The sequence below is a fragment of the Panthera uncia genome, chromosome X (assembly GCF_023721935.1).
Source record: "Panthera uncia isolate 11264 chromosome X, Puncia_PCG_1.0, whole genome shotgun sequence".
NCBI classification, from domain to species: Eukaryota; Metazoa; Chordata; class Mammalia; order Carnivora; family Felidae; genus Panthera; species Panthera uncia.
Window position 1 is genome coordinate 11,652,973 of NC_064817.1, and position 14,102 is coordinate 11,667,074.

Below are 14,102 nucleotides of genomic sequence, written 5' to 3' on the forward strand. Positions count from 1 at the left end.
AATATATATATATATATATATATATATATATATATAGTACCTCACCTAGCATTCTCAAAATCTTTAGCAAACCAAAAAGTCAATCAGAGACAACCAGAAAACACAGTATTTTTTAAATAATTAAAAAAAACTAAATCAAATATAAAAACCAACCAGTGAGGGTCTCCTGGGTGGTTCAGTTGGTTGAGCATCTGGCTCTTGATTTCAGCTCAGTTTGTAATCTCACGGTTCATGAGATCGAGTCCTGTGTCGGGATCTGAGCTATCAGCTTGGAATTCTGACTCTCCCCCTCTCTCTGTCCCTCCCCTGCTTGTGCTCTCTCTCAATCTCTCAAAATAAATAAACATTAAAAAAAATCAACCAGTGAAAATATACCAGACATTACATTTAAGCAGCTCTCACACACAGATTTGGATGGACAGTTTTTATAAGACCATCTTCCTAATAATTATATTTCATGAATCACTAAGAATTAGATCTTAAAATTGTATTAAATCCCAAACTGAAAGTCTATTCTTAATGAAATGAGAATTCATAGTGCAGTTGCAATCAGGGTGCCAGTGCAGTCCACTGGACACAGCAGACTGCAATTTCACCTTCATATATTCCAGAAATCATCCCATACTAGTGTAAATAATTCCCAGCCATCCTTGGTTATAATAATTCTCATGCATTCCTGGAAAATATCCAAAATCTTTTCAAGGCAAAGCAAACCTGGAAAATCACTGAGTTCTGATCCACTAACATGCATACTCAATTCCATTTTCATCTAGGTACGAGGTGTGCAAATTATCTGCATGAAATAGATGTCCCATGTCAACCCCTAAGTGACATTCATGTTGATGGACACTTTCATTTCAAGGAGCAAGTAGATTTTTTTCAGTTCCAGAGCTTAGAATCTCCTCTCTTCCCCTAATGCTGCTATCTCCCTTTCCCTCCCCTCACTCTCAGCTTATGACATCTCATATTTAATTGAGAAAACTGAAGTCACTAGACAGAAAGCCATCTTTTCCATATTTGCCATTTTCCACCCTCCTATGATGGAAATTACATGCCTTCTTCTATCAAAGGTGCTCTGCCTCCATCCCCAAGGACTGCTTCTTCCATTATCCTTTCTCTTTTGTACATCACTTTTTTCTTCTCTGCTGGATTTCTACCATAAACATACCAACCCACTCTATCCCCAACTTCCCCAAATTAAAACCATCTCGACCCTATATCCCCCTTTACCCCTCCAACATTTTTGTTCTAAGACCTGTCTCTGTGCTGTCCTCACTTTCTCACCTCCCGTTCTCTTCCCAGCCTACTCCAAACTGACTGCCAAATGCACCACCCCACTGAAATCGCTGTTGTCACTGTTGCCTTTGGTCATGATTTATGAAATCCTGTCATTATTGTTTGGTCATCATTTGGCCATATATCTCAGTAGCATTTAAAATTGTTGAACACTGCTCTATCCTAGAAATACTTTGTCTTTTGGCTTCTATGAACCCCAGTGAATTCTCAAAGTATAGGCTCTGGATTGGCAGCAATAGCATTGTTTGAGAACATGTTAGAAATGAAACTTCTTAAACCTTAACCCAGATCGACTGAATCAGAAGCTCTGGGGGTAAGCCCAGCAATCCGTGTTTTAATAAGCCCTCTGGGTGATTCTGATCCAAGGTAAGGTTTGAGAAGCACTTCTCTATTGATTTTCTACATACCTCAATATAGTTTCTTCTTGGTACTTTTTATGTTTTGGATTGTATCAATTAGCTTTTGCTGCATAACAATAGCACTCTAAAATTTAGTGGCTTAAAACCACTGCCATTTACTTACCTTATGAATAGATCTCCCAGTTGCTTTGTGTATTTTCTTAGGTTGGGCTCCTCAGAAGTAGATTATGAGGCGAGGATTTCACTACAAGCGATCTATTTGGGAGAATACCAGGAAGCACTGGTAGGGGCGTAGGAAAATAAGATAGGAAAGGAAAGGAGCGAATAGGAAATGTATTAATGAGCAGGTTATTCCCATGGACTACTGGGCTCTATCCCTCAGGGGGCTTCCAAGGCATTATTACCCCATCCAAGGGTGAAGAATTTGGGCTATTTATCCATCCTCCACTGGTTGAAGGCTGCTTGTCACAGCTGTAACTCCCTTGTTCTCCCCCACCTATCTGGTATGAGGGACAAACTTGCTGTTGTCGATAGAGAGGGCCCTGAAGCAGAAAGTCCAGGTACTTGCACAAAGAGGCCAGCTGCATAGGATGATGACCATTGGATGTGGGATAGGTACCGTGACAGCAACTTCAGGAATCCCTGTTTAGAACCCAGCTGGTCTCGGGGCGCCTGGGTGGCTCAGTTGGTTAAGCGTCCGACTTCAGCTCAGGTCACGATCTCATGGTCCGTGAGTTCGAGCCCCGCGTCGGGCTCTGGGCTGATGGCTCAGAGTCTGGAGCCTGCTTCCGATTCTGTGTCTCCCTCTCTCTCTGCCCCTCCCCCGTTCATGCTCTGTCTCTCTCTGTCTCAAAAATAAATAAATGTTAAAAAAAAAAATTAAAAAAAAAAAAAAAGAACCCAGCTGGTCTCAAATCTTGGGAAGCTTCCCCTGACACAAAGGCAGAGTTAGACTCTCTCTTCTCTGCCTTCCTGTCCTCTTAAGTGCATTTTGCCAAGTTTCTGCTCCCTTGTCTGCCCCCTTGGACTTGACTTATCAGTTTCTTGAAAGTAGTGAGGGGATTCAGAACACACTACCACAAAATATGGTGCCTTGGCATATTGAATATTTTAAATTAAAAGAATTTGAGAGGGGCACCTGGGTGGCTCAGTCAGTTAAGCGTCCGAGTTCAGCTCAGGTCATGATCTCGCTGTCTGTGAGTTCTGTGCTGACAGCTCAGAGCCTGGAGCCTGCTTCGGATTCTGTCTCTCCCTCTCTCTCTGCCCCTCCCCCACTCTGTCTTCAAAACTGAAAAAACATTAAAACAAATTTTTTTTAAAAAAGAAAGAATTTGAGAAATGGCAAGTGCAAGAAGGACTCTCTGACCTCTCCCTTCTACTCTGAGGCAGATAATAAGACTCTCAAGTGAAAGGAGCCCTCCCACTACCTGGAGGAAAGGAGGGTCCTGAGCTCATGCCCTTGTGTCCTATCACATTTTCTCACATCTTTCCACTCTTCATCAGACCTGAAACAAAAACACTCAACTTTAACTGTTTCCTCCTGTGTTCGTTTTCTTATGAAGGCTCTCATGTCATATAAAACTTTTATTATATAAATTTGTATGCTTCTCTTTTGTTAATCTGTGTTTTGTCAGTCCAATTTATAGGACCCCAGCCAGAGAACCGAGGAGGGTAGTAGTAACAACAATTTTTCCTTTTCTTTCTTTTTTTTTAAAATTTATTTATTTATTTTGAGAAAGAAAGAGAAAGCATGAAGTAGGGAAGAGGAGCAAGGGAGAGGAAGAGAGAGAGAGAATCCCAAGAGGCTTTGTGCCGTCAGTGCAGAGCCCTAAGCTGCGCTCAATCCCACAAACTGTGAGATCATGACCTGAGCTGAAATCAAGAGTCTCAGAGGCTTAACTGACTGAGCCACCCAGGCTCCCCAAGAATTTTTCCTTTTCTATAGCAGATTACACATTCTCATTTTTTTTACCCTCTGTTCCCATCTCAGTGCCTGGCACAGAGATAATGTATGTTGATTGGATGCATTAGTGGGTGCCTTATCTTTTTATCCCTTAGAAGACCTCACACATAGAGAAAAGTAAAGAAAAAAATATATATGTATTGAATTGAAGAGGCCTTGTGAGTGATGTGAGTATAAATTGGACCATTATTAACTTTAATTCTACTATGTCATTAATAATGCCTGAAATATTTAAAATTCCTTTAAAATAGCCTTATCTAAAAAATTATTGGAGAAGAATAAACCTAAGGTGACTCTTACTCAAGTTTTCAGGAAAACAAATATTTTGCCTTCCAATTTCTGTTATTCCTTGTCAGAAGATCAATATTTTATTAGAGTCTTCTTTTTCAATGGGTAGACTTGGTTGTGTGATTTTAATTTATGTATTTGCCTTATAAAAAATCATGAGAAAGTTTAAATATAAGTAAAGTATTGTTTTTTGGAAATTTTATAAATCAATCTAATGTAAAATTACCTAAACTTCCATATGTTACATCCTCTCCCTTCAAAACATTTGTGTGTGTGTGTGTGTGTGGTCTTCTGACAATAATATTTTTAATGAGGTACATTTTAATGATTGAAGGGAACTCCATTAGTGTACTTAACTTTGAAGCGATATGTAATCAGTGTCAAGCCAAAGGAGTTCTGTTGGGTAGAAAATAAAACTTTCCATGTATAAGCAGACATTCTTCATGGAAAAAGGTATAACATGCCATATGCTTCCATTTTAAAGGTAGAAATATGGGCTGTTATTTGTATTTAGATACTGCTCTTTCCAATGGAAAGAGTGCTGGGTTGGATGACAGATCTGTGTTCTGATCCTAGCCTTTTTCCTTGCAATCCTTGGGAATTGCCTGGACACACAACTCCTTAGAGCCCAAGCTTCCTGTCCTGTAATATGAGGAGTTGAAAGAGAGATCTCAATCAGCTTAGAAACTTTGTGATTCTATACTTCCATACCACCACTGTAGCTCTGACAACTACAGGAAAATACTACATTTTATTACATTTTTACTAGTACCCTCAACTTTCCTCTTTAAAAAATTATACTTTTGGTTGTATTTGTAAATAAAGGACATCACTAGATAAATGGTTTCATACTATTGTTGTCAGTGGTTGAATGTGGCTTGCCCTCAGGCATAATCATTCTTTGATAATATGGCAGATGGAAGATGTATAAGAACTAAGGTAGCTATTATTTTCATCTGCCCATGACCCTTTCATATATCCCTTCTGGTTTAGCATTCTCTTCCCTTTGGGGAATTTCTCCCCCACTCTCCCCATTCCATGCATTCTGGTAGGATTTTCAGTTACAGTGTTTTGTTTTCTCTTGCCACAGGAATGGGCATTTTACACAGTGGCCACAATGATGGGTCCAGGAGATAGCTATGTGACCCAAGCTAGGCCAATTAGAAGTGTTTTGTGTGTGTGTGTGTTTGTTTTTGTTTTGTAGAATTCTCTAGATTCAAAGTGTTTGTGCATGGGGGTTGACTCCTCCTCTTGGATTTTGTGTTGGGATATATACCAGGAACTGTTGAAAGGTGTTTAATTTACCATATATAGCAAGATTGTTTCTAATAGAGAATGAGAACAATACACAAGTAGAAGCAGAGATCAGCAGAGATGAAGGGTAGATGGAAAGTAGAGAGCATCAAGTTCCTCATTCTAACCCCTGATTCTGGACTTCTTCCAGACTCTTCTCATTTTCCTCTTGGATCACGTTCCTTATTTCACTATCCCTGGTTCTTTGACTTTGTAACTCTCAACCCTTGCTTTACATTCCCTGGCTCTGACAACCCACCTTGGTGTTATATCTCCTCATTCAGTTCTGTGAGCTATCTTATGAACTTTCTTAGCTAGGTGAGTTAATAAATCCCTTTCTTTGTTTATGATAGTTTGATTTGGATTTTAGTTTTTTGCAACAAACGGCATTTTGACTAATACCCAACGTGAATGCATAAATGGTCTTGAGACAACAGAAACTGAAGCAAACACATTTTTATGAACCACTGATTAGAAGCCTAGTTTGTTTAGCCACCACTACACAGCTACTCATGTATTCATGAAATTACCTTATCATCACGTTTAGGAAATAAAGAGCAGGGAGGGAACTGGTTCCTAGAATGATTCATGAATAAGAGTTGTTGAAAAATTGTCAACAGGTCCAAAATGGAGACACTTGGGCTAAGCGCACGTCACCAAACCAAGACTTAATACTTAATCTAATTATAGTTTCAACCTCTTCCAGTAATGTAATCTTTAACCAGTAAATATGGAATTTCCTGGTGAGGTAATCTACCTGATAGACCCCTTCTTTCCCAGAAGAAAGATGAGGTAATCTAAAGAGTAGATTACTCTTTCCTTGTCTGTACCTCCTTCTGCCTATAAATCTCCCATTTTGTTTAGCTCTTCAGAGTTCCTTTCTATCTGCTACATGGGTTGCTGCCTAATTCATGAATCACCGAATAAAGCCAATTAGGTCTTTAAAGTTTATTCATTTGAGTTTTGTCTTGTAACAGTCTGTTGATGTTGTTGGTATCCTCAGTGCCTTCAATTCTGTGGTCTTTTTATGTCATCTTTTGAACCCAACTAGAACGAGCAATTAGCCACATAGACTTTCAAAGTCCCTTTAGGTTTTCTATTTATCCATCAAATGTAGCTATTCTACCCATTCAACAGGAGGGCCTAACTATGCCATTTTACTCCTTTTTTGGACTTCCAGACTCTTCTCATTTGCCTGATGGGATATTTTCCTCATATTTTCATCATCCCTGCTTCCTGAGCTCTTGCTTTGGATACCCTGGCTTTGACAAACTATTCTGGACATGTTTCTCTACACTGACACTGACACTGACACTGACACTTACCTCACCTACTAGTCTCATAATATATAAGAAACACCCCCCCTTTCTATTAGCCATCATACCAGGGGAGGGACATCTGACAGTAGAAGGGATGGTACCTTATTGGGCTGGGCTTTACTGGCCTAAATAAAAATTAGCTTATCAGACCCAGGAAATTTTTCTGGCCTTCCAGAAAATATTACATAACCCTTAATATCCCACCATTATAATAGGGAAAGATAGGATAAAACAGGCAGAGAGGGAAAGGTTAGGATCTGAGGTCCCTCGGTCAGGAAAAACACAGATTTTGGAGCAGTGCTGTGAGTGTCTGACCACAGCAAACCCCCTCAGGCAGAAGGTTCCTCTTAAGAACGTAACAGACCCCATCTACTCCCCCTCAGGTTTCCCTCAGGAATTTGACAAAAGACTTAAGCATGGCCATTGACCACCCCTCTTACAATGAAAATGAGCCAATCAGGAATGGACAACCCAGCACCTAGAGCTATCCAGCCAATATGGGTAGAACCTGAGAAGGAAGAAGGGGGAAGAGAAGGGGGGCAGGGGGGAGGCGACCAGAACCTTATCAAACAAAGACCCTTGCCTATTGTCAGCAGACATTCTCTTTCAAAAGCCCCCTGTCTGTAAGGAGAGCTTTCCTACTATTCGTTCTTTCTAACCTTATACTCTAAAAACCTTTTGCCTGCTGCTCATTTTGTGTCCACCTCTTCATTCTTCGAAGAGGTGAGACAACGAACCCCAGGTATTGAGGAAAAAAATCCTGCAACACCATGAGAACATTTATCTACTCTTTTCTGCTGTCTTCTTGCTCAAGAATTTAGCCTGGCTTCTGTTCCTTAAACGTCCTCCACTTCTCTGTTCCCATACTGAGGATGACCTTTTCTCTGGTCTATAAATGCCCTGATTCAGGGCCAGAGTAATAATGGACAGAGATAGGTGGGGAGATAAACAATGAAGAAAAAAGTAGAGAGAAAGTGAGCCTGTCTGTAAAATGTGTACATGTAAAACATGGCATCCTTTACTTGAGGATGGATGGAAGGCTCTTGATTATAAGATTCTTAATTATGGGTTTTTTTTCCAACGTAGAAGCTTTTTTAAGAGAATTGTAAAACCTGAATAAAAGATCTCAAACATAACACCTGAAACTGATGTAACACTGTGTGTCAACTATACTTCAATTAAGAAAAAAAAAAAGTCTCAAACACATTCAGCACAGTTGAAAGATCCTAAATTGGTCTTTCAGCTTTCTGAGGTAAAAAGCAAACAAAACAAAAAAAACTTATAGAACTGTGTGGAAGGGGGTGGTTTGCAAATGTTCCTTTCTTCTCCCAAATTAATTCAGATGTTAATCCATTGATCCATTGGTTAAAAACAAATAACCTTTCACTTTCAAAACCGGAGGTGTTAATAATTTGAGGTGGTCATATTCTTTTGATCTTTCAAATCGCCCCAAGGCTGTCTCCTAATGCTTCCTAAATGAAGCAGAACAGGGTCCATCTGGTGGCTGTGAACATTCTGTCTTTGGAAACCTGCTCAGCTACCCACTTGCTAAAGCTTCCTCTCAAGTTTAAGGATATTGCTTATTAGTGAAGGGAAGCAAAACATACCGCCCCAAAATACACCTTTTGGCATAAGGATTATTTTGTTTTAGGCTGATTATTTTTAAGACACAGCTGACATGGGATAAACTCTGAAAGCAGTAGATATTACTCTTTTGTAAAAGACTTTGACATTTATAAGGCAAATCTTCAATTGTAAGGGTGTCTCCCTCTGTACAGGAAGAGAAGGATGCCTTTAAATCTCTGGAAACTCATCAATGGAGAAGGCAATGACTTAAATCTGTATAACAGCCATACCCTTGTTTACTGTGCTTTCCCTGATTACCTCCCTTAACTGGTTGCCTCACCCCCAACATCTTTGTTTTTAGCTGGAAATGATATTTAAGATGGCAGCTTGAGACACTTTGGGGAGTTAGTTTTCCTGAGTGTTTCCCATGTATACAGGAAGTATATATGCTATTAAACTTTTGTTTTTCTCCTGTTAATCTTTTTATTTCAAAGGTGTCTCAGCCAAGAACCTAGAAGAGGAGGAGGAAAATTATTTTTCCTACCCCACATTAGCAGCCGCACCCCACAAAATCTCTTAAACATTGGCTAGATTCCCAGATAGTGATATATAAGAGACACTCAGGAGATTCAGTAAGCCAATTAAGAATATTTCAAAATGAAGCTTAAACAGTTTTCTGTGCTAGAAAATAACATGATTATTTGAGTATGGAGAATTCTCATATAAACTGTAGTAATTTAAGGAACTAACTTTATGGGTATTCTGAAACATGCAGAACATATCACTTACAAAGTTGTGTTTTATACTCATAATTCCTCTGTATAATGTCTTGAGAAAGCAGTTATGAAATTACCAACTGCGATCCCCATGGCTCCAGCAGTTGTTGCTTGGAACAACTTTTGATTTTCCATCTTAACGATGCTGATGGTACTGTTAAAGGAGGAAGAATTCCCTCTGCCTTTCAAGATCCTTCTAACTGGACTAAGAATCAAATTGATATGAGAGACACATTAACAGGAGAAAATCAAATTTAGTTCGTAAGTAGGGAGAATCCACACAGACCTGACCTGAAGACTTTGAGGCAACCCGAGGCTAATTTGGGCTAAAGAAAGAGAGGGGTGCGGTCCGGGACACAAAGGGGAGAAAGACCTTTATCGGGAAGATGAGAGGAGATGTTTGCAAAACAAAAGTTGCCCTGCTAAGGACTTGACACCCCTGGGTAAAGAGGAATCTCTGTGAATAACTGTGTCCTTGGTACCAAACGGCAGTTGAGAAAGGTTAAGAGCTTTTCCTGAATCTGCTGGGGTTTCCTTCCTTTTAACTCAAAATAATCTTCAATGCCAAAGTGGCCTGTCTTGGGGTGCCCTGGCCTTGGCCCCTACAGTACAATTGATAGGGAAAAATCTGTTATAAGATGGCCAACAGGACTGATAAAGGAATCCCAGTCCTTGCCTGAAGACTCCCCTTCTGGGTTCTTCTTCCCACCCTACTTGACGCTGGCGCCTAATTACTGCTAATGAGGAATGCGGAAGTAACAGTAGGGTGGGAAAAAGAACCCAGAAGGGATTCAGACCTTTGGAGAATGATCTCCTGTGAACCCACTGATGTAAAATAAACCTCCTGCCTTCCAAGATCTCCGAGTGCCACTTGGTTCTTCTGCCGGGTGATCCAGACCAGTTTCTGTAACACAATGAGGGAAAAGACCTTTTCCTCTGCTTGGCACTTCAAAAAATAGTTGTGCTCTTAAAGCATTTTTTTTTCTTTACATTTTATCTTCTTATTTTTATATTTTTATAATTTATCTTTCAGAAGAGTAAGTCTTTTTTGAGCCTTTTTAAAGCATTTTTTTAATGTTTATTTTTGAGAGAGAGACAGAGTGTGAGTGGCGGAGGGGCAGAGAGAGAGGGAGACACAGAATCTGAAGCAGGCTCCAGGTTTCTGAGCTGTTAGCACAGAGCCCGACGTGGGGCTCGAACTCACAAACCGTGAGTTCATGACTAGCCGAAGTCAACCACTTAACTGACTGAGCCATCCAGGCGCCCCTTGAGCCTTTTTAAATTAAAAAATAATATAATATTAAGAGGAATGCTATTAAAACTCCTTATAACTCACCATTGTAACAAAAAAATCTTGTTCACCTTTGTGAATTTTGGTTTTGTCTTTGTTCATATGTGTACACACATATTTTATACAGTCCTTCAGAATGTACCTGAAATTTGCATGTCTGCCCTTTTTACTTAACCTTCTATTGCAAATATTAAATATAACAGTTAATATGCAGATCTATAGTGAACATTTTTTAATCCCTGTTGTTAGACATTTTGGATGTTTGTAAATTTTGCTGATCTCAATATGCTTAGGAGAAGCTCTTAAAGATCTGGAACCAGCCCAGATGGAGGGAGGGCTAGGATCCAGCATCCTTGATATTTCTGCTGAACTAATACTACGTCTCACCTTCATCTTTTCTCTAAATATTTTAGACAATGTCTTTTTATCTATTTGTGATCATCCACAGTAATGTTGTATAGGCTACTGCTATGGATCATGGCCATAGTAACTGTCAATATTTACTATATTGTAGTGGTTTTCAAGCTGAGCTCTAAATCCCTACCCCAGCTCCAACCACAGCAGTTCTGTTTTATTGGAGTCAAGTATTAAACAAAAGTTTGATACGAGTAGACTAGATCAATGAAGTGCACTGTGGTGACCTTGCGTAAAAGTGGGCATCACTGAAGTGTTTGAGGATTCAAAGACCTTGATGGTAAATTAGGGTGTGCATCACAAAGGGCAAACTTGGATATCTGTGACAGGCATGGTCTTTCTTGAAGACCCAAGGCCCTGAGCAGATTTTATGTCTCAGAGATATGGAGCATCTGTACATGCCTTGAGTTGTAGAGAGACCATGCTCACTGACCTCCCATGTTTGCTTTCCTCCAGGCCATTCTCCAAAGTGCAGCCAGACAGATCTTAATGAAGACAGAATACAATAGCCAGCTATAAACAAGAGTCACAATATCCAGTAAACTAGTTCTAACCCCACATTTTCCATTATAAATCTAAATTTTGGAAAAATCTCTTCTGGAAAAGAAAAGGAAAGGTTCTTCCTGCCTTCACTTGACTGGACCTGAGCAGAGATTTAGGAGAAAAGTATACAGTTGTATAAATTGTCACCAAGTAAATACACTTATATAACCACGTCCAGGTCAAGAAATAGAACATTAAACAATATCATCAGGAAAGTGAAAAAAACAACCCACAGAATGGTGAAAAACATTTATAAATCATTTATCTGATAAGGAACTTGTATGTAGACTGTGTAAAGATTATACATATGTATACTTATATATAAAGAAAGTATAAAGAACACTACAACTAAATAATTTTTTAAAAGGACAATTAAAATATGGGTAAAGGATCTGTATAAATATTTCTCCAAAGAAAATATACAAGTGGCCATAATCACATAAAAGATGCTTAACATATTAGTCATTAGGTAAGTACAAATCAAGCTACAGTGAGATACTACTTCACTCCCACTAGGATGGCCCCCAAAAAAAGAAAAAAGGTGGACAACAGCAAGTGTCGGTGAGGATGTGGAGAAATTGGAATCCCCATATGCTGCTGGTGGGGATGTAAAATTTTGGAAATTTTGGAAAAATTTTGGAAATTTTAGAAATTTGGAAATTTCCACTTTGGGAAAAGAAAATTCCTCAAAAAATTTAAAGTAATTTACCATGTGACTCAGCAATTCTACTCTTAGGTATATATCCATCAGAAGTGAAAACATATGTCCACATAAGGGACTTGTACACGCATGTCCATAGCAGCATCATTCGTAATAACTAAAAAGTAGAAACAACCCAAATGCCTCTTGTCTGATGAATGGATAACTAAAATATGGTATGTGCATAGAATGGATGCATACAGAATAGATTTATTCAGCAATAAAAAGAAATGAAGTGCTGATACATGCTACAGTATGGATGAACCTTGATAACATTTGTTATGGTCAACAACAACTTTGTTGTCCACATTTTTTTTTTTATGATAGTCATTATGCTATGTGGAAGAAGCCAGCTGTAAAAGATAACATGATATAATGACACTTACATGAAATGCCCAGAATAGGTAAATCAGTAGAGATACAAAGTAGGTTAGTGGTTGCTTAGGGCTGGAATGAGGAGTGACAGCTAATGGGTACCAGGTTTCTTTTAGGGGGAAAGAATATGTTTCAAAGTGAAATGGTGGTGATGGCTGGACAACCCTATGAAAATGCTAGATAATACTGAATTATATGCTTTACCTTTATGAATTGTATGGTATGTAAATTATATCTCAACAAAGCTGTTAAATGGGAAAAAAAAATAGAACATTGCCAACATCCAAGAAGCCCTTGGTCTTTGCATCCATGCTGTCGAAGGGAACACTAAGAAGCTCTTCTGTTTTCAATGAGGTTTCCTAGAAACAGAACCTGAGATGGAGATTCCTGTACAAGCAGTTTCCCGAAGGAGTACTCTTAGGAGTAGATGAGTAGAGAAATCAGAAAAAACTAAGTGTGGTCTCAGCTGAGGACCAGCCTTAGCCTGATGCAACGGGGACCTCTAGAACATGAGTAGCACCACAGTGTGGTCTCATATGCCCATGTGATAGCAAAGGACTTGCCTTTTTAAAAATAGATCCGTGTCCATGACAATCATTGGCTGTGGGCTGCCTCTCCTTTGTGTGTGTGGGGTGGGGGGGGGGGCTGTGTCTGTCTGTCTGTCTGTCTGTCTGCCTGTGTGTCTATGTGTATGTGTAAAACCTCCTGGGTAAGTCAGCTTCCTTTTGACCAAAACCAATTCTAGAAGGGGGAACACCTGTGACCTATTAGCATCTGACAGTCATAACTGCTGGAGGACCAATGCTTCAGCCAGTATACCTAGGGTCTGGGCCGAGCACCAGTAGTGTGCACTCTATCCCTTCACATGCCCCCTTCCATTATTACAATCTTGATCTTCTGAAATGTCTGCCTTTGGCTGGATCGTTACTTCAGCACACGATTTATGGGCAGTCTGATTTATCTCAATGTTTTACTTCCTAGAAAACTCTGTGCTTCATACTGGGGCTATTGTGTGCCTGTTGTGTGTCAAACAATGTATTAGATAAACTCTAGTCTTCATTGAAAATGAATAGCACCAGCCTATTTACTTAGCGTCAACATAGGTGATTTTGGACATTATTACCTTTAAGAAAGCCAAGAGAGCCATAAAAGCAGGGAGCATGAAGCTAAGAAAGAAAAAAAAGAACATTTCCATAGAACAACGCTGACACCTAGATGCTGAGTCTCCCACTTCTGTCATCAGTGTTCCTGATGACAAGATCTCTGTGGCTGTCAGAACACTCACCAGGAAACTTGGGGTTATGAGAAGCCAAGAGGGTTTTGATGCCGAACTGGTTAATGTCCCTGAGCTCATGAACAAGCCCTGAGAGAGAACTGTCTCCAGGAAGGTTGGAGAACCAATTTTATTTAAACTTAAGAAGAAAACCAAGGTTAAGAGTGGGTATTAGTTTTCTTTTGCTGTATAACAAAATACCACAAAATAGGGACTTAAACCACATTTCTTATCTCAGTCCCGGAGGGTCAGTCCCCCAGGTCCTACCTAGGCCCTCTGCTCAGAGTCTCACTAGGCTGCAATCAAGGTGTCAGCTGGTGCAGAAATCCTTGGTAAGAAAAACATCTGAAGTTTGGGGTCCTATTCCAGGCTCATGTATTGTTGTCAGAATTCAGATCTTTGCGGCTGTAAGACTGAGACCCTCAGCTTCTTACTGACTGTCAACTGGAGACCGACTTCAGTTTCTACAGGCCTCCTACAATTCCCTGCCCCATGGCCCTCTCTACGGGCAGTTCACAAGACCACTGCTTCTTCGGGCCGGCAGGAAAGTCTGTCTCCAGGCTGCTGAGGTGGAAACTTATGTAACAAAAAGTAGTCGTGAGAGTGACATCCCAGCACATCTGTCATATTCAGTTTATTAGAAACA